General features: G+C 45.2%; 1 protein-coding gene across 1 annotated transcript in view; it reads left to right on the plus strand.

Moving 5' to 3' along the window:
- Positions 1-25,847, plus strand: part of oca2 (oculocutaneous albinism II) — a 358,288-nt gene that overhangs the window by 197,071 nt on the left and 135,370 nt on the right. The window lies entirely within an intron of this gene.

Genomic DNA, 25,847 nt, shown 5'->3' on the forward strand with positions numbered 1-25,847 from the left:
TTTGCTGCGTGCCAACCAGTCAGCAGAAAGACAATATATAGAAACATAGAAACATAGAAAATAGGTGCAGGAGTAGGCCATTCGGCCCTTCGAGCCTGCACCGCCATTCAATATGATCATGGCTGATCATCCAACTCAGTATTCTGTACCTGCCTTCTCTCCATACCCCCTGATCTCTTTAGCCACAAGGGCCACAACTAACTCCTTCTTAAATATAGCCAATGAACTGGCCTCAACTACCCTCTGTGGCAGAGAATTCCACAGATTCACCACTCTCTGTGTGAACATTTTTTTTCTCATCCCGGTCCTAAAAGATTTCCCCCTTATCTTTAAACTGTGACCCCTTGTCCTGGACTTCCCCAACATCGGGAACAATCTTCCTGCATCTAGCCTGTCCAACCCCTTAAGAATTTTGTAAGTTTCTATAAGATCCCCCCTCAATCTTCTAAATTCTAACTAGTACAAGCCAAGCCTATCCAGTCTTTCTTCATATGAAAGCCCTGACATCCCAGGAATCAGTCTGATGAACCTTCTCTGTACTCCCTCTAGGGCAAGAATGTCTTTCCTCAGATTAGGAGACCAAAACTGTACGCAATACTCCAGGTGTTTTCTCACCAAGACCCTGTACAACTGCAGTAGAACCTACCAGCTCCTATACTCAAATAATTTTGCTATGAATGCTAACATACCATTCACTTTCTTCACTGCCTGCTGCACCTGCATGCCTACTTTCAATGACTGGTATACCATGACACCCAGGTCTCGTTGCATCTCCCTTTTTGCTAATCGGCCACCATTCAGATAATAGTCTACTTTCCTGTTTTTGCCACCAAAGTGGATAACCTCACATTTATCCACATTATACTGCATCTGCCATGCATTTGCCCACTCCCACAGCCTATCCAAGTCACCTTGCAGTCTCCTAGCATCCTCCTCACAGCTAACACTGCCCCCCAGCTTCGTGTCATCCGAAAACTTGGAGATGTTGCATTCAATTCCCTCATCCAGATCATTAATATATATCGTAAATAGCTGGAGTCCCAGCACTGAGCCTTGCGGTACCCCACTAGTCACTGCCTGCCATTGTGAAAAGGACCCGTTTATTCCTACTCTTTGCTTCCTGTCTGCCAGCCAGTTCTCTATCCACATCAATACTGAACCCCCAATACCGTGTGCTTTAAGTTTGTATACTAATCTCTTATGTGGGATCTTGTCGAAAGCCTTCTGAAAGTCCAGATATAACACATCCACTGGTTCTCCCCTATCCACGCTATTAGTTACATCCTCGAAAATTTTATAAGATTCGTCAGACATGATTTACCTTTCGTAAATCCATGCTGACTTTGTCTAATTATGTCACCACTTTCCAAATGTGCTGCTATCCCATCTTTAATAACTGACTCTAGCAGTTTCCCCACCACTGATGTTAGACTAACTGGTCTGTAATTCCCTGTTTTCTCTCTCCCTCCCTTTTTAAAAATGTGATTTCATTCGATCCATTTACAGTGTATAGACACATGGGAAGGTAAAGCCAGCAAAGTCTGATCAAGGATAGTCCGAGGGTCACCTAAGTGGTAGATAGTTGTTCAGCACTGCTCTCTGGTTGTGGTGGGATGATTCAGTTGCCTGATAACAGCAGAGAATAAACTTCAAGTGGTTGTCCAGATGCTTCTTAAATATTGTGAGAGTCTCTTTCTCCACCATCCCTCAGGTATTGTGTTCCAGATTCCAACCATTAGGTGGATAAACCTCCCTCTAAACTTCCTATCTCTTATATATCTTCTGGTTTTAGGCACCACCATGATGGAGTCACAAATGATAGCAAGATTCCTTCCCTTTACGAAGGCATTAAGTATCTTGTAAAATCCAACAGCTTCACGATCCTTTATGCTGAATGTGGTGATGTGTGATTTCACATTTCTCATCCAAATTCTAATCCAAGACATGACTTCAGAATTAAGGGACAGAAGTTTAGGGGTAATATGAGGGGGAACTTCTTTACTCAGAGAGTGGTAGCGGTGTGGAATGAGCTTCCAGTGGAAGTGGTGGAGGCAGGTTCATTGGTATCATTTAAAAATAAATTCGATAGGCATATGGATGAGAAGGGAATGGAGGTTTATGGTATGAGTGCAGGCAGGTGGGACTAAGGGAAAAAAAGCTGTTCGGCACGGACTTGTAGGGCCGAGATGGCCTGTTTCCGTGCTGTAATTGTTATATGGTTATATGGTTATATGGGTGTAATGGATCAGCCACAGTTCCAATGTACGGGCATTGAGGGAGTCCACAGATATGGGATCAGTATGTGAGAATGGTGCTGATGCACACTTCAATAATACTTTTCAATGATAATCTATTGCCACATGTACCGAGGTACAGTGAAATGCCTTGTTTTGCATACAAGCCGGTGAAATCATACAGCAGACCTCACCTGGGCAGTAGACAAGAATCACTGTGTTTCTGGTGCCGACAGAGTTAGAACAGTTTTATCTTCTGCTTGCAGTGCTGAAGTAGTCCTGCCGCTGCACATGGATGCTGGGTCCCCCCCTCGTTTGTGATGGTCCCACTGTTGGTGCCCTTTGTTCTCGGAGGCCCACTGCCGGGTCCACCCTTCGTTTCTGACGGTTCCCCTGCTGGTGACCTTTCTTCTCGGCGGCCCACTGCCGGGTCCACCCTTAGTTCTCGGACCTCACCCCCCCCGAAGGGTCGTCCTTTCGTTCTCGATGTTACATTCTATAACTTAACTGAATGGCATGTAGGTGCAAATTGGTCTACTTTTGCTTCCATTTTTGTTGCTCTTATGATGATCATAAGGTCATAAGTGATAGAAGTCGAATTAGGCCATTTGACCCATCAAGTCTACTCCGCCATTCAATCGTGGCTAATCTATCTCTCCCTCCTAACCCTATTCTCCTGCCTTCTCCCCATAACCTCTGACAACGGTACTAATCAAGAATCTATCTATCTCCGCCTTAAATATATCCACTGACTTGGCCTCCACAGCCTTCTGTGGCAAAGAATTCCACAGATTCACCACCCTCTGCCTAAAGAAATACTCCTCATCTCCTTCCTGAAAGAACGTCCTTCAATTCTGATGATGAAGATTTCAGGAGTGAAGGAGAAAAACTGCACAATTTGCAGTTCAACTGTACCGATACTTTGAGAATCGTGAATCCTGAACACCAATAGACAGTGGTCACCCAGATTCCAGGCTGGATCTTGTGCTTAGCCGTGCATCTGCCACTCAGAATTAGTTTAGTTTAGTTTTGAGATACAGTGCGGAAACAGGCCCTTCGGCCCACCGAGTCCGTACCGACCATCGATCCCCACACACAAGCACTGTCCTACGCACACTAGGGACAATTTACAATTATACCAAGCCAATTCACCTACAAACCTGTACATCTTTGGAGTGAGGGAGGAAACCGGAGCTCCTGGAGGTCACAGGGTGAACGTACAAACTCCGTACAGACAAGCACCCGTAGTCAGGATCAAACCCGGGTCTCTGGCGCTGTAAGGCAGCAGCTTTACTGCTGCGCTACCGCGTCGCCCCAGTAATTCCCCAGTCTTGAGGACGCAATCTATTTTGCTGTCATAAAGATGAAAAAATGGAATTGCAAAGATGAATGACAATGTAATTTGAGTTTGATTTGTTTTGCATTTGGCAGGCTAACTGATTTGCTGCCAGCATCATTCTTGGGGTCGTGCATTTGAATGGGTTCAGGCTTAAGAAAAAGTTGTTCAGGGCTGAAAAAGGATCTTAAAAAATAATCGATGCTCTCAGTAATGAATGCAGGAATATGCAGATTTTAATTGAAATGACTGCTTTGGAAGGGGCTTCTACAATTGAAATGCAGATAGGTTGTGATTTTTTTTTTACAGTTTCCAGCAGGTTTCTGACATGTCTGTGCTCCACCCAGTCTTGTTTAAAAAAAGCCACATAATCCCATTTATTTCTCCCTTATCACTGGCAGGTTGCACTGGGTGGAACATGAGATGGAATGATTCTCAATTACAAGGGGGGTAGTCCATTTTAACAATGTTTTCTGTGTAAAAGCCTATGGGAAGATTACACATCATGTCTACAAAAGTTGTAGGCGGGAGCAAGGGCATGAATGGTAGTAAATTGAATTTGAATATTTGGGGGGGGGGATAAAATTGAATAGAACTGCAGGATTCCTAATTATTTACCACATCAGAGCTGAGGCAGAAAGATATAATTTCCTGCAGGCCACAGTTCAAATTGAGTCGTGGCAAAAAAAATCAATTTGAATTAATATAGCAACAATGCCCCAAAGCACTTCACAGGAGTAGGCTCAGCCAAAATATTAACAGGCAGGTACATACAGAGGTATTCAGGAAGATGATTTAGAATGTTGCCTGGGTTTCAGCAACTAAGTTACAGAGAAAGGTTGAATAAGTTAGGGCTTTATTCTTTGGAGCGCAGAAGGTTAAGGGGGGACTTGATAGAGGTCTTTAAAATGATGAGAGGGATAGACAGAGTTGACGTGGATAAGCTTTTCCCAATGAGAGTAGGGAAGATTCAAACAAGAGGGCATGACTTCAGAATTAAGGGACAGAAGTTTAGGGGTAACATGAGGGGGAACTTCTTTACTCAGAGAGTGGTAGCTGTGTGGAATGAGCTTCCAGTGGAAGTGGTGGAGGCAGGTTCGATTTTATCATTTAAAAATAAATTGGATAGGTATATGGAGGGGGCCGACTCTGGTGTCCATGCCGCTGAGGACGTCCCGCAGCCCCGACGTCGGACTTGTATCACCCCGGCGAGCGGTCCTGGACATCGGGCCGCCCGTAGCTGCAACTGCGGAGGACTTGGGGAGGCCCTGACCACGGGGAACAGTGGAGGAAGAGACTGACTTTGGTGCCTTCCCACACAGTGGGGAACTTTGATTCTGCTGTGTGGGGATGTTTTATGTCAAATTCTATAGTGTGTGTGTGTGTTCTTTATACACCCTGTCTGGCTTAATCCCTCCCTTCACCACCTCCAGTTTAAATTCCAGTTGGAATATTTTGGAGGAGCCAAGAACCAAGAACCAAGAACCAAGACGGGAAAGGAATGGAGCGTTATGGTCTGAGTGCAGGTAGATGGGACTAGGGGAAAATAAGTGCTCGGCACGGATTTGTAGGGCCGAGATGGCCTGTTTCCGTGCTGTAATTGTTATATGGTTATATGATCAAAAGCTTGGTCAGAAGAGTTACATTATAAGGACCAACTGAAAAAAAGAAAGGCAGATGAAAAAGTTTAGGGTGAAACTTTCAGAGGCGACAGCTGGTAGAACGCTACCTCACAGCACCAGAGACTCGGATTCCATCCTGACATTGGGTGCTGTTTGTGTGAAGTTTGCACGCTCACCCTGTTATTGCATTGGTTTCATTAGGGTGCTCCGACTTTGTCCCATTTCCCAAAGATGGGACGGGTCATAGTTCATAAGCGCTAGGAGCAAAATTAGGCCATTCGGCCCATCAGGTCTACTCCGCCATTCAATCATGGCTGATCCATCTCTCCCTCGTTGCTTCATTCTCCTGCCTTCTCCCTATAACCCCTGACACCCGTACTAATCAAGCACTAGGTTAATTGGCCACTGTAATTTGCCTCTAGAGTGCAAGCAGTGGATGTGACAGTGAGAAAGCATAGAATGAGTGTGAATGGGGGATCGATGGTCAGCTCAGACACGATGGGCTGAAGGGCCTGATTCCATGCTGTATCCTTCAATCATTCCACACAATTTCAACCTTGACATCTGAATGCTCAATGGTGATGGGATTAAATTGGAGCAATTAAGCACTGCTCAAAAGGCCAGACATACTAAAGGGTTATAGGATCAGATGGATTCGAAAGGTGCCAAAAGGTGAAAATGAGATTGGTTAATATTTATACATATCTATAACTCTTTGGTATAAATTATCGTTTTATCAAGATCCACGATGGACAATAGACAATAGACAATAGGTGCTGGACTAGGCCATTTGGCCCTTCGAGCCAGCACTGTCATTCAATGTGATCATGGCTGATCATCCCCAATCAGTACCCCGTTCCTGCCTTCTCCCCATATCCCCTGACTCCACAATTTTTAAGAGCCCTATCTAGCTCTCTCTTGAAAGCATCCAGAGAACTGGCCTCCACCGGCCTCTGAGGCACAGAATTCCACAGATTCACCACTCTCTTGTGAGAAAAAGTGTTTCCTCGTCTCTGTTCTAAATGGCTTACTCCTTATTCTGAAACTGTGGCCCCTGGTTCTGGACTCCCCCAACATCGGGAACATGTTTCCTGCCTCTAGCGTGTCCAAGCCCTTAACAATCTTATATGTTTCAATGAGATGCCCTCTCATCCTTCTAAATTCCAGAGTGTAAAAGCCCAGCTGCTCCATTCTCTCAGCATATGACAGTCTCGCCATCCCGGAAATTAACCTTGTAAACCCACGCTGCACTCCCTCAATAGCAAGAATGTCCTTCCTCAAATTAGGGGACCAAAACTGCACACAATACTCCAGGTGTGGTCTCACCAAGGCCATGTACAACTGCAGAAGGACTTCTTTCCTCCTATATTTGTTTCCTCTTATAATAAAGGCCAACATGCCATTCGCTTTCTTCACTGCATGCTTACCTTCATAGACTGATGTACAAGGACCCCCAGATTCTGTTGTACTTCCCCTTTTCCCAACTTGCCGCCATTTAGATAGTAATCTGCCTTCCTGTTTTTACTAACAAAGTGGATAACCTCACATTTATCCCCATGAAACTTCATCTGCCATGCATCTGCCCACTCCCCCAACCTGTCCAAGTCACCCTGCATTCCCACAGCATCCTCCTCACAGTTCACACTGCCACCCAGCTTTGTGTCATCTGCAAATTTGCTAATGTTACTTTGAATCCCGTCATCCAAATCATTGATGCATATTGTAAATAGCTGCGGTCCCAGCACCGAGCCTTGCGGTACCCCACTTGTCACTGCCTGCCATTCTGAAAGGAAAAAGGTAGTAAAGAAAGCTAAACAGAAGGAAGGCAAAATGCTGGAGTAACTCAGCCAGCCAGACAGGCAGCATCTCGGGAGAGAAGGAATAGGTGACGTTTTGGGTCGAGAAGCTTCTTCAGATTGAGAGTCATAGGAGAGGGAGACATGAAGATATGGTGGGGTATATGGCCTGTCCCACCAGCATGCGATTGCATGCGTCTAGCGCGACCAAACGTGGTGGGTTGAGGCGTACGGCCTCGCGGGGCTGGTTCTGACATCATACTCACCAATCAGCTGGGCAGGAGGCGGGACGACACGCAACGGCACTCGCTGAGCGTACGCCGTCAAGACGCTGCGTACGGCGTCAAGACGCTGCATATGACGTTGAGACGCTGCGTAAATGCCCGTCGAGGCGCTGCATACGGCCTCAATGAGGCTGCGGGCCGACAGGCCTTTGTCGCGCGGGATTTTTGGACAGTGCAAGATTTTTGGAGCCCCGCGCGATGTCGGGTCCAGCCCCGCACAACTCCGTAAGCCTCCACCGATCGAAGTGGGACCGGCCCCGCGAGGCCGTACGCCTCAAGCGACCACGTTTTGTCGCGCTAGACGCATGCTAAGGTGTGAAAACACAGATCAAGGGGACGATGATGAAGGAAAATGGGGAATTGTTCGTTGTTAGCTGAGGGGAAGGTGACAATGAGGCATACAATCAGTTAAGGGCCTGGCCCATTTAGACTATTTTTACGCGACTGCCGTAGTCGTAGCAGGTGGCGGAAAAACCGGCGACTGGGCCCCCATTCATAAAGTTTGAAATAGAATAATTACTTTAACAAAAAAAAAGAACAAAGTCAGCACCGGCGACAACCTACGTCACCTGGCGACAACCACGACAGCACCTACATCAGGAGAAGTCAAGCTACGCTCATTGGTGTCAAACCCACTGTCACCGACCGTCTCGGAAAAATGTTCAACATGTTGAAAATCCAGCAGCGACTGGAAAGACGCTACGACTCTTCGGGCGACTGAGGAGACGACTCACGACCATACAGGCGACACCTTGGCGACCATGTGGCAACAGCCTAGTCGCCTAAAAAATAGCCAAAGTGAGACAGGCCCTTAAAATGTAATTAGGACGGTGAAACTAGTTGGAGAACTAAGATGGAGGAGGGAAGGAGAGAGAGAGGGAAAGCGAGTGTCACCAAACTTCTGAATTCTCTGGAGTGGAACCCTCTCCAAGACAGACGTGAGGCTCGCCGTTTGACCTGTTTTTACAAAATGTTAAATGGTCAGCTCGACATAGACTACAAGACCTACACCAAACCCAAACCAATTAGGAGCAGACGAGGGCATTCGATCCAATTTGTGATCCCAGCTACAAAGACAGATGTGTACAGCAATTCGTTCTTCCCCCACACAATTAAAGCATGGAATAATCTCCACCCAACTATAGTTACCCAACCAGATACAACTAAATTTAAGGTAGCTCTTTCTTCCCAATAACCCTTTCTGGCTTAAGCCCTCCCTCCACCACCTCCAGTTTAAATTCCATTTGGAATATTTTGGAGGACCAAGAAACCAAGAACCAAGAACCAAGAAAGGAAGGGTAAATGAAGTTAGAGAAAACAATATTCTACCGTTGGGCTGTTAGCTGCTCAAGTGAAATATGAGTTGCTGTTCCTCCAATTTGCATTGGGCCTCACTCTGATAGTGGACAGGAATGTTTCAGTCTGAAGAAGGTTTTCGATCCGAAATGTCACCCATTCCTTCTCTCCAGACATGCTGCCTGACCCGCTGAGTTACGCCTACATTTTGTGTCTATCTTCGGAGCAAACCAGCATCTGCAGTTCCTTCCCACACTAGACAGAAGACATTTTTTTTTCAAATGGATATTCTCCATGTTTCCTTCATGTTAATCTAAAGTAATTTATATTAAATTATTTCACACCTGGATGAACATTCCCACATTGGATTATGCCTGCATGCTACCCATCGCAATAACGCATTCTCTCTGGATTGTCCAAAGAACCAATTTGCATCCACTCAAAACCATGAGGCAGCAACTTGCAAAGTGTTCTCCATGAATTAGACAGCCACACAAACATTTGCAACCTGTTGTTAAATTGTTTTAAATTGTAGGCCAAATGTTGAAATACATCATGTAAGCTATTTATTATCGTGGCCATTTATATGCGATTGTACATGTCAAATTGTCTTCTGATACTGAACATTCACCCACTGTTTTGTTAAGATATTTTTTGAATGCCTCTCATTGTTCCATATGAACATTTGAAGAATGGCTTTGGACATCATTTTAATTTCCTTTTTCTGTGTATTTTTGTTTTATCTTTCTTTTCCATAAGCCAAGGAAAACAAAATTATTGGATATAGGAGATATCAGTTTGCTCGTCTTTCGTGAGACTGGAAAGTGGTACATGAATAGAATACTACTGCAGAGAGGAATAAGATCATTCAAATTCTTGCAAGGATGTTCAACAGAAACAATTAATACACAAGACCCAAAGAGTTGCTGGAAACTTTGGTAAAAAAAACCAAAGTGGAGAAACTCAGTGGGATTTGGGTCAGGCAGCATCTGTGGAGAGAAATGGACAGATGACATTTTGGGTCAGAACCCTTCTGCAGACTGATGGAGGAGAGCGGAGGTTGCTGGTAGAAAGAGGTGAGGCGGTGGCAAGAACTAGCAAGTGACAAGTGGAAGATAGACACCAAAAGCTGGACTAACTCAGCGCGTCAGGCAGCATCTACAGACCAGTTAGTCTAACATCGGTAGTGGGGAAACTGCTAGAGTCAGTTATTAAAGATGGGATAGCAGCACATTTGGAAAGTGGTGAAATCATTGGACAAAGTCAGCATGGATTTACGAAAGGTAAATCATGTCTGACGAATCTTATAGAATTTTTCGAGGATGTAACTAGTAGCGTGAATAGGGGAGAACCAGTGGATGTGGTGTATCTGGACTACCAGAAGGCTTTCGACAAGGTCCCACAAAAGAGATTAGTATACAAACTTAAAGTACACGGTATTGGGGGTTCAGTATTGATGTGGATAGAGAACTGGCTGGCAAACAGGAAGCAAAGAGTAGGAGTAAACGGGTCCTTTTCACAATGGCAGGCAGTGACTAGTGGGGTACCGCAAGGCTCAGTGCTGGGACCCCAGCTATTTATAATATATATTAATGATCTGTATGAGGGAATTGAAGGCAATATCTCCAAGTTTGCGGATGACACTAAGCTGGGGGGGCAGTGTTAACTGTGAGGAGGATGCTAGGAGACTGCAAGGTGACTTGGATAGGCTGGGTGAATGGGCAAATGTTTGGCAGATGCAGTATAATGTGGATAAATGTGAGGTTATCCATTTTGGTGGCAAAAACAGGAAAGCAGACTATTATCTCAATGGTGGCCGACTAGGAAAAGGGGAGATGCAGCGAGACCTGGGTGTCATGGTACACCAGTCATTGAAAGTAGGCATGCAGGTGCAGCAGGCAGTGAAGAAAGCGAATGGTATGTTAGCTTTCATAGCAAAAGGATTTGAGTATAGGAGCAGGGAGGTTCTACTGCAGTTGTACAGGGTCTTGGTGAGACCACACCTGGAGTATTGCGTACAGGTTTGGTCTCCAAATCTGAGGAAGGACATTATTGCCATAGAGGGAGTGCAGAGAAGGTTCACCAGACTGATTCCTAGGATGTCAGGACTGTCTTATGAAGAAAGACTGGATAGACTTGGTTTATACTCTCTAGAATTTAGGAGATTGAGAGGGAATCTTATAGAAACTTACAAAATTCTTAAGGGGTTGGACAGGCTAGATGCAGGAGGATTGCTCCCGATGTTGGGGAAGTCCAGAACAAGGGGTCACAGCTTAAGGATAAGGGGGAAATCCTTTAAAACCGAGATGAGAAGAACTTTTTTCACACAGAGAGTGGTGAATCTCTGGAACTCTCTGCTGCAGAGGGTAGTCGAGGCCAGTTCATTGGCTATATTTAAGAGGGAGTTAGATGTGGCCCTTGTGGCTGAGGGGATCAGAGGGTCTGGAGAGAAGGCAGGTACGGGATACTGAGTTGGATGATCAGCCATGATCATATTGAATGGCGGTGCAGGCTCGAAGGGCCGAATGGCCTACTCCTGCACCTATTTTCTATGTTTCTATCTCTGGAGAAAAGGAATAAGGGCCTTGACCTGAAACGCCACCTATTCCTTTCCTCCAGAGATGCTGCCTGACCTGCTGAGTTAGTCCAGCTTTTTGTGTGTATCTTTGGTTTAAACCAGCATCTACAGTTCCTTCCTACACAATTGATAAGTAGGTTTGGGTGGGGAGGATTTGATTGCCATTAATACAGATATTTTGTTGGACAGTGTAGAATGAGTAATTATGTGGATCTAATCGAAATATCATCTCTATTTCTTCCTGTCTCTGTATTGTATTCTGTCCTTTCTCTTTGAGTCTCTACTTTCCACTCTGTGTTTTTCTTGGCATTCTCTCTTTGTTTATGTCCTTCCAATTGGAATTACCTGTTGGGCTGCAATCATGGCGTTTAACCTGGAGCAGAACCGGTCTAACTGTTGCAGTGATCAGGTAAAGTGGACACGAGGACGCTATCTTCTGCTAGGGACCTTGCTTAAGCTTGAGGCGATCACTAGACCGTGGGACCCGTTGGTTGGGTGAGACAGCATCTATGGAGCGAAGGAAATAGGCAACGTTTCGGGCCGAAAATCCTCGTCAGACTCACTTAAACTCTATTAATGTTTGCAGGCAATGCATATAAAACAAAGCTTAAATGCTCATTTGCAGATTATCCAACCTGGTATCGTAATTAAGATTTCTCAGTGACCCCAGTAAGAGGGCGGAACGGTGGAGCAGCGGTAGAGTTGCGGCCTTACAGCGCTTGCAGTGCCAGAGACCCGGGTTCCATTCCGGCTACGGGTGCCGTTCTGTATGGAGTTTGTACGTTCTCCCCGTGACTACGTGATCTCCAAGGTTTTCAGTTTCCTCCCATTCTCCAAAGACGTACAGGTTTGTAGGATAATTGGCTTGGGTTTGTACACTTGGCGTAAGTGTAAATTGTCCCTGGTGTGTGTGGGCTCATGTTAACCTGCTGGTCAGTGGGACGAAGGGCCTGTTTCCCCGCTGTATCTGGAAACTAAACCAGAAGGTTTTATGAATTCGGATAACAAGCATCAAGGATTCTTTGGAACTGCTATTCTTCTTATTTTATTCAGAAGCCTGTGACGGCTGCTCGGTGATGCCGCTGCGAGTATATTTTGGATTGCAGTGCTGAATAATTAAGGTGGGGGCTGGCTTTCAAAAGACTGATGCGATGCGCATTATGTATTTATATATGGAGACGAGATGACAAGCTATTTGGGCCAATTAATATTACATGAATGCTGCAACAGCAAAACAGAGTCAACTAATTTCAGAAACAACCTTCAAGTACATCTAGGGAACAATGGAACCACAGGATGCCATTCCACTTCTCAAGACTTACCTGCCATTCAATTAGATCGCAACTGGTTTGCACTGTGTGCTCATCTGTATCTCCAGGCAGTGACGAAATTGGGAAGGTGGGGCTTCCGGGAGCCATGTCATGTTATGGAGTGGAGGTTGGTGTAAAGAGCAGAGATGGAGTTGATAGGTCTCACTGAAGAAAGGACCCCCTCTCTCAACTTTCATTCGTGATTGCAATAGTCTCATCATTCTGATCCACGCTCAGGGCTCGGAGGGCAGAGCTGTAGGGTTTCAGCTCCCACCACAAATAGTTATGGTTTCTGTGTATATTTTCAATCTCGCCTCATTTTTAATGGAGGAAAATATACCTAAGAAAGACACAAAGTGCTGGAATAACTTGAAAGTCAGTGGGGCGGACAGCATCCCTGGGGAACATGGATAGGTGACATCGTCAATCAGCACCTGAGATGCCACCTATCTATGTTCTCCGGAGATAAACAAAAAATGCTGGAGTAACTCAATGGGTCAGGCAGCGTCTCTGGAGAAAAGAAAGTAAGTGACATTTTTTGTCATAAGGCAGGCAGACTGAAGGTAGAGGTGGGTGGGGGAAGGAGCATGGATTCGAGAAAAGGCCAGAACAAATCAGTGCCGGTATCTCCAGAACCAGGGGCCACAGTTTAAGAATAAGGAGTTCCAGAACCAGGGGCCACAGTTTAAGAATAAGGAGTAAGCCATTTAGAACGGAGACGAGGAAACACTTTTTCTCACAGAGAGTGGTGAGTGTGGAATTCTCTGCCTCAGAGGGTGGTGGAGGCGGGTTCTCTGGATGCTTTCAAGAGAGAGCTAGTAGATAGGGCTCTTAAAAATAGCGGAGTCAGGGGATATGGGGAGAAGGTAGGAATGGGGTACTGATTGGGCTGATCAGCCATGATCACATTGAATGGCGGTGCTGGCTCGAAGGGCCAAATGGCACCTATTGTCTATTGTCCAGAGATGCTGCCTGACCCGCTGAGTTACTCCAGCAATTTCTGTGTGTGTTTTTTTTTGTGTAAATCAGCATCTGCAGTTCCTTGTGCATCTACATATTTCTAGATTGTTCTAAACCAATGCAGTTTGTTGTTTCGGTGTCTGAAGAAGGGTCTCGACCCGAAAAGTTACCCATTCCTTCTCTCCAGAGTTGCTGCCTGTCCCGCTGACTTACTCCAGCATTTTTGAGTCTATCTGCAGTTTCTTGTTTCTCAGGTTACTGGTTGAAGCCCTGAATATGAATTTAAATGTGTGGCAAGACACCTTTGTCGACATTCTCAGGTTGTGAGTGGAACAATGCCATTTTGAATATGCATGAGGGAGAAGTGAATCACTTCCCTCCGACCGACCGACTGATTTTTGTTGACAGCACAGAGAGCATTTGCAATAATGTTTGCGAGTCCAACGCATCACCGGTTCCACGCTCCCCTCCATTGAGTCTGTCCAAAGCAAGCGCTGTCTGTGGAGGGCGCTCAGCATCACCAAGGACTGCTCTCACCCCAACCATGGACTGTTTACCCTCCTACCATCCGGGAGGCGCTACAGGTCTCTCCGTTGCCGAACCAGCAGGTCGAGGAACAGCTTCTTTCCGGCCGCTGTCACTCTACTAAACAACGTACCTCGGTGACTGCCAATCACCCCCCCCCCCCCCCCCCGGACACTTATTATTATTATTTTTTTTTAATTCAAATCGTTTGCTATGTCGCTCTTCAAGGGAGATGCTAAATGCATTTCGTTGTCTCTGTACTGTACACTGACAATGACAATTAAAATTGAATCTGAATCTGAGTGAGAGAGATGAGGTACGAGGGTTAAAGTTGGGAGGCACTGAATGTGTCAATAAAGGAGAAACAAAGAGTAAAGGCTTTTAAAGACTATGCCTGCATTAAAACAAAATATTTGTTTTGCAAGCCTAGTCATGAATTTAGCATTCTAAGTGGCAGCCGTAGCTCAGTTGGTACCTTTGAACCTGTTTCTTCAAATCCCCCTCCACAGTACAAAATCCAAAGCTGATGCCTCACTGTTGGAAGCAAAGATCATATGATCTTTGGTTGAAAGTGCGATCATTCAGATGAAAGATTAAATCGAGGCTGGCTCTCTCAGGTGGATTTAGACCTTGCATCTTCATCAGAATTGCTGGCGAATTTGATTTTAGTTTTCAGTTTTAGAGTTACAGTGCGGAAACAGGGCCTTCGGCCCACCGAGTCTGCGCCAGCCAGCTTTCCCCGTCTCCTTACACTATCCTACGCACACTAGGGACAATTTACAATTTTACCGAAGCCAGTTAACCTACAAACCTGTACGTCTTTGGTGTGTGGGAGGAAACCGGAGCACCCGGAGAAAACCCACGCAGGTCACGGGGAGAACGTGCAAACTCCGTACAGACAGCACCCAACCCACAGTGAGGATCAAGCCCAGGTCTCTGGCACTGCAAGGCAGCAGCTGTTCTGCTGCACCACCATGCCGCCCTTATGGTCACTATTATCCCCCATTTAAAAAATTTGCAACACATTATTTACAGAGTTGATGTGGACAAGCTTTTCCCTTTGAGAATAGGGAAGATTCAAACGAGAGGACATGACTTCAGAATTAAGGGACAGAAGTTTAGGGGTAATATGAGGGGGAACTTCTTTACTCAGAGAGTGGTAGCGGTGTGGAATGAGCTTCCAGTGGAAGTGGTGGAGGCAGGTTCATTGGTATAATTTAAAAATAAATTGGATAGGCATATGGATGAGAAGGAAATCGAGGGTTATGGTATGAGTGCAGGCAGGTGGGACTAAGGGAAAAAAGTTGTTCGGCTCGGACTTGTAGGGCCGAGATGGCCTGTTTCTGTGCTGTAATTGTTATATGGTTATATGGTTATTATCTGGACATTAATATATTCTACTTATGGGAGTGTGCTGTCCATAAATTGCAGGCTCTATATGTCCATATATTTGCTATATTTAAGAGGGAGTTAGATGTGGCCCTTGTGGCTAAAGGGATCAGGGGGTATGGAGAAAAGGCAGGTACGGGATACTGAGTTGGATGATCAGCCATGATCATGTTGAATGGCGGTGCAGGCTCGAAGGGCCGAATGGCCTACTCCTGCACTTATTTTCTATGTTTCTATATCATACATACAAACTTATCCATTTCATCCTTTCCTTGAAAAGCACTTTGGGAGTTCTTGCAAGTGTTATATACATACAAGTTAGTCTTTCACCCAGAGGAGGGGAATCAAGAACTTCGAGGACATAAGATTAATTTGAGAGAAGATAGATTTAATGGGAACTTGAAGGGCAACTTTTTAAACCAGAAGGTGGTGGGTATATGGAACGAGCCGTCAGAGGAGGTAGTTGAGGCAGGTAATATAGCAAAAGCTAAAAGGCATTTGGCAGGTAAATGGATAGGAAATATTTAAAGGAATATGAGGGAAATGTGGGAACATGTGACTAGTGTAGATGGGGTATCTTGGTTGGCATGGGCAGGTTGTGCTGTAATGTCTGTTTCTGTGCTCTATGCATAGAAACATAGAAACATAGAAAATAGGTGTAGGAGTAGGCCATTCGGCCCTTCGAGCCTGCACCGCCATTCGATATGATCATGGCTGATCATCCAACTCAGTATCCCATCGCTGCCTTCTCTCCATACCCCCTGATCCCTTTAGCCACAAGGGCCACATCTAACTCCCTCTTAAATATAGCCAATGAACTGGCCTCAACTACGTTCTGTGGCAGAGAATTCCACAGATTCACCACTCTCTGTGTAAAAAATGATTTTCTCATCTCGGTCCTAAAATACTTCCCCCTTATCCTTAAACTGTGACCCCTAGTTCTGGACTTCGTCAACATCGGGAATAATCTTCCTGCATCTAGCCTGTTCAACCCCTTAAGAATTTTGTAAGTTTCTAAGTTTCTATAAGAAACACTTATGCCTCTTATGCTATAAGAAACTTCTATAATGCCTCTTAGTATTATGTAATCAAGAGTCAAGTCAAGTCAAGAGTTTATTATCCCAGATAGGACAATGAAATTCTTGATAGGAAGGAACTGCAGATGCTGGTTTACACCAAAATGCTGGAGTAACTCAGCGGGACAGGCAGCATCTCTGGAGAGAAGGAATGGGTGACATTTCTCGACCTGAAACATCCTCTCGGTATTATCGTTGGATTTGCTTCAAGAAGTTGTGATTGTTGTGTAAATGGATGTGATGATCCTGACCACAGGTACTTGGCTCTACAGGGTTTGTATGTTCTCCCCATGACCAGCCTGGGTTTTCTCCGAGATCTTCGGTTTCCTCCCACACTCCAAAGACGTAAAGGTTTGCAGGTTCATTGGCTTGGTATCAATGCAAACAAAAATTGTCCCCAGTGTGTGTAGGGTAGTGTTAATGTTCGGGAGTGCTGGTTGGCACGGACTCGGTGGGCCGAAGGGCCTGTTTCCGCACTGTATCGCTAGACTAAACTAAACTGAAACTAAATAAGTATGGTCAAGGTGTTTAAGAAGGAACTGCAGATGCTGGAAAATCGAAGGTACACAAAAAATGCTGGAGAAACTCAGTGGGTGCAGCAGCATCTATGGAGCGAAGGAAATAGGTCACGTTTCGGGCCGAAACCCTTCTTCAGACTGATGGGGGGTGGGAGTAGAAGGAAGGAAAAAGGGAGGAGGAGGAGCCCGAGGGCGGGGGCATGGGAGGAGACAGCTCGAGGGTTAAGGAAGGGGAGGAGACAGCAAGGGTTAGCAAAATTGGGAGAATTCAATGTTCATGCCCGCCGGACGCAGGCTACCCAGGCGGAATATGAGGTGCTGTTCCTCCAATTTCCGGTGTTGCTCACTCTGGCAATGGAGGAGACCCAGGACAGAGAGGTCGGATTGGGAATGGGAGGGGGAGTTGAAGTGCTGAGCCACCGGGAGTTCAGGTAGGTTCTTGCGGACTGAGCGGAGGTGTTCGGCGAAACGATCGCCCAACCTCCGCATGGTCTCACCGATGTAAATCAGCTGGCATCTAGAGCAGCGGATGCGGTAGATGAGGTTGGAGGAGATACAGGTGAACCTTTGTCGCACCTGGAACGACTGCTTGGGTCCTTGAATGGAGTCGAGGGGGGAGGTGAAGGGACAGGTGTTTGCATTTCTTGCGGTTGCATGGTCAAGGACCTGCTCCTGATCACACTTGAGGATAGATTTGTTACTCCTTGTGGACAAATTTAGGGAGCAGCCACGGGTGTTTAAGGTGTAAATTGTTAATGTTAACCTTACCTTAAGCAATTTAATTACTTCAGTACTTTCTTATGGGTTTCCGCATGAAGCAATTCACGGGAGATTACATAATAAAGAACAAAATCTACCTTGCATCTGGGAACTGCATCTCACATAGGATATTAACAGCCAGCTTCTTTACACCTTCACAGCATCAAACAGCTCAAAGGTAAGGCATATTGTTCTCCACAGGCATCCCCCAACAAGGTATGAGCGAGCATAATTGAATAATGTGTTATAATGTTGCTCTCGGTTTCTCTGAAGAATTGGAGGGATTTCATTTTATCATTAAAGCTCTTTGCCATTAAAGCGATTTGAGACTTACTGATGCAAACCTTTTATGCTCGGCTCGAAATATATTTTCCCACATGCCCCACCCTTTACTTTGAAGTCCAGGGCTATTTCTTATTTCAAAGTAATTACACTTTGAAGTGAGGAATGTTCATAATCCATGTCCGCAGAGGATTCATTGATTGCGTGTATTATTTGGGCAAGATATGGAAACTATGAGAGAAAGGATGAATTGGGAGGGAAGGAATCGATGGTGAGCACTAAATCAGAAGTACACTTGTGTAGGGAAGAATGCTGGTTTTCACCGAAGATAGGCACAAAATGCTGGAGTAACTCAGCGGGACAGGCTGCATCTCTGGAGAGAAAGAATGGGTGATGTTTGAGATGGAAGTAAGATCTCTATCCTATTTTATTTTTAACAATAGGTGCAGGAGTAGGCCATTCGGCCCTTTGAGCTAGCACCGCCATTCACTGTGATCATGGCTGATCATCCACATTCAGTACACCGTTCCTGCCTTCTCACCATATCCCCTGACTCCGCTATCTTTAAGAGCTCTACCTAACTCTGAGGGAGTGCTATTGAGGGAGTGTAGCGTAGGTTCATAAGGTTAATGAGGGGACTGTTATATGATGAGAGAATGGAGCGGCTGGGCTTGTATACTCTGGAATTTAGAAGGATGAGAGGTTATCTTATTGAAACATATAAGATTAATAAGGGTTTGGACACGCTGGAGGCAGGAAACATGTTCCCGATGTTGGGGGAGTCCAGAACCAGGGCCACAGTTTAAGGATAAGGGATAAAAACGGGTTTAGGATAAGCGTTTAGAACGGAGATGAGGAACACTTTTTCACACAGAGTTGTGAGTCTGTGGAATTCTCTGCCTCAGAGGCCAGTTCTCTAGATACTTTCAAGAGAGAGCTTCATAGGGCTCTTAAAGATAGCGTAATCAGGGGATATGGGGAGAAGGCAGGGATGGGATACTGATGGTGGATGATCAGCCATGATCACATTGAATGGTGGTGCTGGCTCGAAGGGCCGAATGGCCTACTCCTGCACCTATTGTCTATTGTCTATTGAATGCATCCAGAGAATTGGCCTCCACTGCCTTCTGAGGTAGAGAATTCCACACATTCACAACTCACTGGGTGAAAAAGATTTTCCTCATCTCCGTTCTAAATGGTCTACCCCTTATTCTTAAACTGTGGCCCCTGGTTCTGGACTCCCCGAACATGTTTCCTGCCTATAGCATGTCGGAAACATCATCCATTCCTTCTCTCTAGAGATGCTGCCTGTCCCGCTGAGTTACTCCAGTATTTTGAGTCTTCGGGAATATTCTTATTACTTTGATCCTTGTAGATTGGCGAAGCATATGTATGCTGGTAATGTGCCTCGGGGGCAAAAATATCGTCTTGTATTTATTGATATCACTGAAGACTTTACCTCTGAAGATATTAGTTTATTTAGTTTAATTTATTGTCACATGTACTGAGGTACAGTGAAAAGCTTTTAACCATATATAACCATTGAACAATTACAGCACGGAAACAGGCCATCTCGGCCCTACAAGTCCGTGCCGAACAACTTTTTTTTCCCCTTAGTCCCACCTGCCTGCACTCATACCATAACCCTCCATTCCCTTCTCATCCATATGCCTATCCAATTTATTTTTAAATGATACCAATGAACCTGCCTCCACCACTTCCACTGGAAGCTCATTCCACACCGCTACCACTCTCTGAGTAAAGAAGTTCTTCCTCATATTACCCCTAAACTTCTGTCCCTTAATTCTGAAGTCATGTCCTCTTGTTTGAATCTTCCCTATTCTCAAAGGGAAAAGCTTGTCCACATCAATTCTGTCTATCCCTCTCATCATTTTAAAGACCTCTATCAAGTCCCCCCTTAACCTTCTGCGCTCCAGAGAATAAAGACCTAACTTATTCAACCTATCTCTGTAACTTAGTTGTTGAAACCCAGGCAACATTCTAGTAAATCTCCTCTGTACTCTCTCTATTTTGTTGACATCCTTCCTATAATTGGGCGACCAAAATTGTACACCATACTCCAGATTTGTCTCACCAATGCCTTGTACAATTTTAACATTACATCCCAGCTTCTATACTCAATGCTCTGATTTATAAAGGCTAGCATACCAAAAGCTTTCTTTACCACCCTATCTATATGAGATTCCACCTTCAAGGAACTATGCACGGTTATACCCAAATCCCTCTGTTCAACTGTATTCTTCAATTCCCTACCATTTACCATGTAAATGTAAATGTTTTGTTGCCTGCTAACCAGTCAGCGGAGAACGGAGACGAGGAAACACTTTTTCTCAAAGAGAGTGGTGAGTGTGCAATTCTCTGCCTCAGAGCGCGGTGGAGGCAGGTTCTCTGGATGCTTTCAAGAGAGAGCTAGACAGGGGATATGGGGGGAGAAGGCAGGAACGGGGTACTGATTGTGGATGATCAGCCATGATCACATTGAATGGTGGTGCTGACTCGAAAGGCCGAATGGCCTACTCCTGCACCTATTGTCTATTGAAAAACAATACATGATTACAATTGAGCCATTTAATGTGTATATATACATGATAAGGGAATGACGTTTAGTGCAAGGTACAGCCAGCAAATTCCGAACAAGGAATTCCCACATTTAGACTCAGCACCATGGGTGCCAGAGCCTTCAGTTGCTCTGCCCCACGTCTCTGGAACACTCTCCCACCTCCCATCCGTCACCTGGACACTATCGATCAATTCAAATCACAGCTCAAAACACCCTGTTTAGATTAGCATACCCGACATAACTTCCACCATGTTCACCCTGATTTTAATGACTTAAAATGTTTTGTGTATTTTTTTTTGTTTTTTGTTTTTTGTTTTTAATCAACTTGATTTTAATATTGATAAATGTATTGTGATTTTATGTCCTGTAAGGTGTCCTTGGGTGTCCAGAAAGGCGCCAGCAAATAAAATGCATTATTATTATTATTATTATTATTATTATTATTATAGTGCGAGGGTCACAAATGAGGTAGATAGTAGTTCAGGATTGTTGCAAAGTTAGGATGATGCTAATTGCTACTTCTACAGATGCTAGTTAGGATGCTAAGATGTTCACACGCTGCATTGACTTTACAGTAAAGTGTTTGTTGTAACAGTTGGGTGAATAAGCTGCACCCTTTTCCAAATTTCTGCTTTTGTTTAAGTTTTAGGTAAATACCTTTCTTTGTTTTAAATCCTATATAACTTTTCCTCTATAAGCTTAGCATAAACAATCCAACAAAGTCAAGTTAATTCCATTAATTCAAGTGAAACTTTGTTAAATATAAACACACCAAAAAGTATATGTTGCATTCTATGAGGCCTACTCCTCTCCTGTATCTCGCACCCTGTCCCACTTGGGGAACCTGAATGGAAACCTCTGGAGACTTTGTGCCCCATCCAGAGGTTCCCGGAGGTTTTTGCCAGTCTCCCTACCTGCTTCCACTACCTGCAACCTCCGGCAACCACCTGCAACCTCTGGGAACCGCACGGAAACCTTGGGTGGGGCGCAAAGTCTCCAGAGGTTTCCGTTCAGGTTTCAGAAGTGGGACAGGGGCAGCTCCCCGTAAGGTACACACATACACCAGTCTTCACAGTAATCCCTTGCCATTTTTTTTCATTCCTCTCCTAATCACCTTTGCGGGCCAACATTTTAGACAGAAATCACTGATCAGCGCTCGGGAGAAAGGTCCTTCTGCTCACCAAAAGTCACTCAGCTTCTCTGTGACTGCGACACTGATTGCAATTGGTTTGTACAGAGGAAAATCAGGTGTGACCAAGAATGGCTAGGTAAGCTGTCTCGGGACAATGTACACTTCCACCAAGCCAATTAACCTACAAACCTGTACATTGTGCCCGCAACCACGTGGGATTTCTTCCGAGATCTTCTGTTTCGTTCCCACACTCCAAAGACGTACAGGTTTGTAGGTTAATTGGCTTGGTGTAAGTGTACATTGTCTCTAGTGTGTGTGTGGAATAGTGTTCATGTGCGGGGATTGCTGGTTGGCGCAGACTCAGTGGGCCGAAGTGCCTAAACTAAACTAAAGTAGCACACTGGAGCAGCTAGATGAATCACTGCCTCACACGTACAGGGATACGAGTTCATTTCTGACCTCTGCTTCCGATTGTGCAGAGTCCACATTTTCTCCCTGTATGCACATGCTTTTATTGCCACTCCAGTTCCCTCCCACTCCTCTGGGCCTCCACTTGCTGGAGCTTAGAAGGATGAGGAAGAGGGAGGAGGGGGGGGGGGGGGAGATGATCTAATTGAAACTTACCGAATAATGAAAGGCCTGGATAGAGTGGATGTGGAGAGGATGTTTCCACCAGTGGGAGGGTCTATACACTGTGCAGACAGCAGCTGCAGTCAGGATCGAATGTGGGTCTCTGGCGATGTAAGGCAGCAACTCTACCGCTGTGCCACCCCATGTCCATCAGTACCATTAAAACTAACACTGAAGTTTGAAACATGGTCTTAATAAGTCCCTGTTTTACCCGGCAGAACAGTAGATCAGTCTGCTTTAAGATTTCTGCTGCTCCTCAGATGAGCACCAGTAACTACAGGGAGCTGGATGATTTATTTGCCTTTGTAAATTTCCTCGCCTTGCTCACTCACGCTGAAGCACCTGGCTTGATAATAACACCTCCACAATGTGTCAAGAATCACAAGTCCTCAGGGGAGCATTTCTGGCCCAGCAGTCTTTGGATGAGAGATAGACACGAAATGCTGGAGTAACTCAGCGGGAGGGGCAGCATCTCTGGATAGAAGGAATGGGCGACGTTTCGGGTCGAGACCCTTCTTCGCAGATGCTGCCTGTCCCGCAGAGTTACTCCGGCATTTTGTGTCTATCTTCGGTGTAAACCAGTAACTGCAGTTCATATGCTGAGAGAATGGAGCGGCTGGGTTTGTACACTCTGGAGTTTAGAAGGATGAGAGGGCATCTTATTGAAACATAGAAGATTGTTAAGGGTTCGGACACGCCAGAGGCAGGAAACATGTTCCCAATGTTGGGCGAGTCCAGAACCAGAGGCCACAGTTTAAGAATAAGGGGTAAGCCATTTAGAACAGAGACAAGGAAACACTTTTTCTCAAGAGAGTTGTGAGTCTGTGGAATTCTCTGCCTCAGAGGGCGGTGGAGGCCAGTTCTCTGAATACTTTCAAGAGAGAGCTAGATAGGGCTCTTAAAAACATAGAAACATAGAAAATAGGCGCAGGAGTAGGCCATTCGGCCCTTCGAGCCTGCACCACCATTCAATATGATCATGGCTGATCATCCAACTCAGTATCCTGTACCTGCCTTCTCTCCATACCCCTTGATCTCTTTAGCCACAAGGGCCATATCTAACTCCCTCTTAAATATAGCCAATGAACTGGCCTCAACTACCTTCTGTGGAAGAGAATTCCAGAGATTCACCATTCTCTGTGTGAAAAATGTTTTCCTCATCTCGGTCCTAAATGTTTTCCCCCTTATCCTTAAACTGTGACCCCTTGTTCTGGACTTCCCCAACATCGGGAACAATCTTCCTGCATCTAGCCTGTCCAACCCCTTAAGAATTTTGTAAGTTTCTATAAGATTCCCCCCCTAATCTTCTAAATTCTAGCGAGTACAAGCCGCGTCTATCCATTCTTTCTTCATATGAAAGTCCTGACATCTCAGGAATCACTTAAATATAGCGGAGATAGGGAATATGAGGAGAAGGCAGGAACGGGGTACTGATTGGGGATGATCAGCCATGATCACATTGAATGGCGGTGCTGGCTCGAAGGGCTGAATGGCCTACTCCTGCACCTATTGTCTATTGTCTATTGTCTATTCCTACCCATTTTGTCTGCTCCACTGTGAAATCTCCTCAAGGTCCTCAAGGTGTGCTGTCTTTGGCTGGATGTGAGTGAACCAAATCTCACCTGACTGAGGGAGCGGTGCACTGACACAGGTGCCGTTTTTTTAAGGGTAAGAAGTCATGCCAACAGAGTCATTGAGTGAAGCAGCATGGAAACAACCCAGCAACATGCAGGCTGACAGTAGGCTAGGAGTGCGATTCAGATTTCCAGCATACTTGCCCCCAAATTGACTCCAGCGTCCCTATAGTTTGGGTGTTGCCACTAGCTTGGATCGAGCAGATGTGGAGAGGATGTTTCCACTAGTGGGAGAGTCCAGAGCCTGAGGCCATTGCCTCAGAATTAAAGGACGTTCTCTTAGGAAGGAAATAAGGAATTTCTTTAGTCAGTGGGTGGTGAATCTGTGGAATTCATTTCATTGCCACAGAAGGCTCTGGAGGCCAAGTCAATGGATATTTTTAAGGCAGAAATAGACAGATTCTTGATTAGTACAGGTGTCAGGGGGTAGGGAGAGAAGGCTGAAGATTGTGGTTAAGTGGGAAAGATAGATCAGCTATGATTGAATGGGGGAGTAGAATGGATGGGCTAAATGGCCTAATTTGGTTCCTATCACTTATGAACTTATGGTAGATACAAAATGCTGGAGAAACTCAGCGGGTGAGGCAGCATCTATTGAGAGAAGGAATAGGCGACGTTTCGGGTCTTGACCCGAAACGTCGCCTATTCCTTCTCTCCGTGGATGCTGCCTCACCCGCTGAGTTTCTCCAGCATTTTGTATCTACCTTTGATTTTACCAGCATCTGCAGTTCTTTCGTAAACTTATGAACATATGTTCACAAGAGGATAATTTGGACTTAAGGGACGAGTTATTTTCCTCACAACTAATATTGATTAAGGACTCCTTTTCGCCAGAGATGCTGCCTGACCCACTGAGATATTTGAGCATTTTCTGTCTATCTTTGATTAAGGACTGTTGGGTTATGTAAATCTACATTGAAATAGTGGGTGAAGAGATTTATTAAGACTGGTTCTCAACAAGTCAAATGCATCAAAAAGACAGATTACTTTTACAATACATATACTACTGCTATCCAAATGAAAAATGAGTAAGCTTTTATTACTGGCTGCAACCACTGACCAGAAGAAAAATGGTTACTAAAGGGCCTGTCCCACTTGGGTGACCTAATCCGCGAGTTCTGGCGAGTTTGCCCTCGAATCATACTCGCTGCTTGGTCGACGCGAGGTTGTAGGAGGTCTTCGTAACTCTCCTTCATGCTCGAGAATGGTCTCCGCGTACTCGAGGCCTCAGCTAGGTTGCGGCGTTTTTTTCTATATGTTAAAAAATGCCCACGAATGAAAAAAGGTCGCCATTGGAAAAAAATCGATACTTTTTTACTCGTAGATTTAGTCATAGTAGGTCGGCATGTTAGTCGTAGGTAATCGCGGGTAGTCGAAGGTAGTCAAAGATAGTCTACATCATAGTCGAAGGGAGGTTGAAGGGAGGTTAAAGGAGATCGAAAGAGGTCATCTTCACTCTCAATCTATTTGGTGTCCAATTTTCCCGAAGTTAGTCCTAGCTAGTCGTAGCTAGTCTTCTTCAACATAGTCGAAAGAGGTTGAAGGAGGTCTTCTACATGGTCGAAGGAGGTCTTCTACATAGTCGAAGGAGGTCTTCAACATGCCATTTTTTCAAACTCTTCTAAACTCGCCAATTAGGTCGCCCAAGTGGGACAGCCTGCTTCTGTTCCGTTTGACTCTCATGTCCGATCACAATATTTTGCATAACAAGAAACCCTTGAAATTTACACAATTATACTAGAACTGTTCTAAGAAGCTGAGTACTCTGCAACAATCCTCCATTCGCTGTATTGTATCATATATTCAATGATTAAATAATCCTGCAGACACAAGAAACTGCAGATGCTGGTTTACAAAAAAAGACACACAGTGCTGGAGTAACTCAGCGGGTCAGGCACCATCCCT

Source organism: Leucoraja erinacea, chromosome 6, assembly GCF_028641065.1.
Source record: "Leucoraja erinacea ecotype New England chromosome 6, Leri_hhj_1, whole genome shotgun sequence".
In the NCBI taxonomy this organism is placed as follows: Eukaryota; Metazoa; Chordata; class Chondrichthyes; order Rajiformes; family Rajidae; genus Leucoraja; species Leucoraja erinaceus.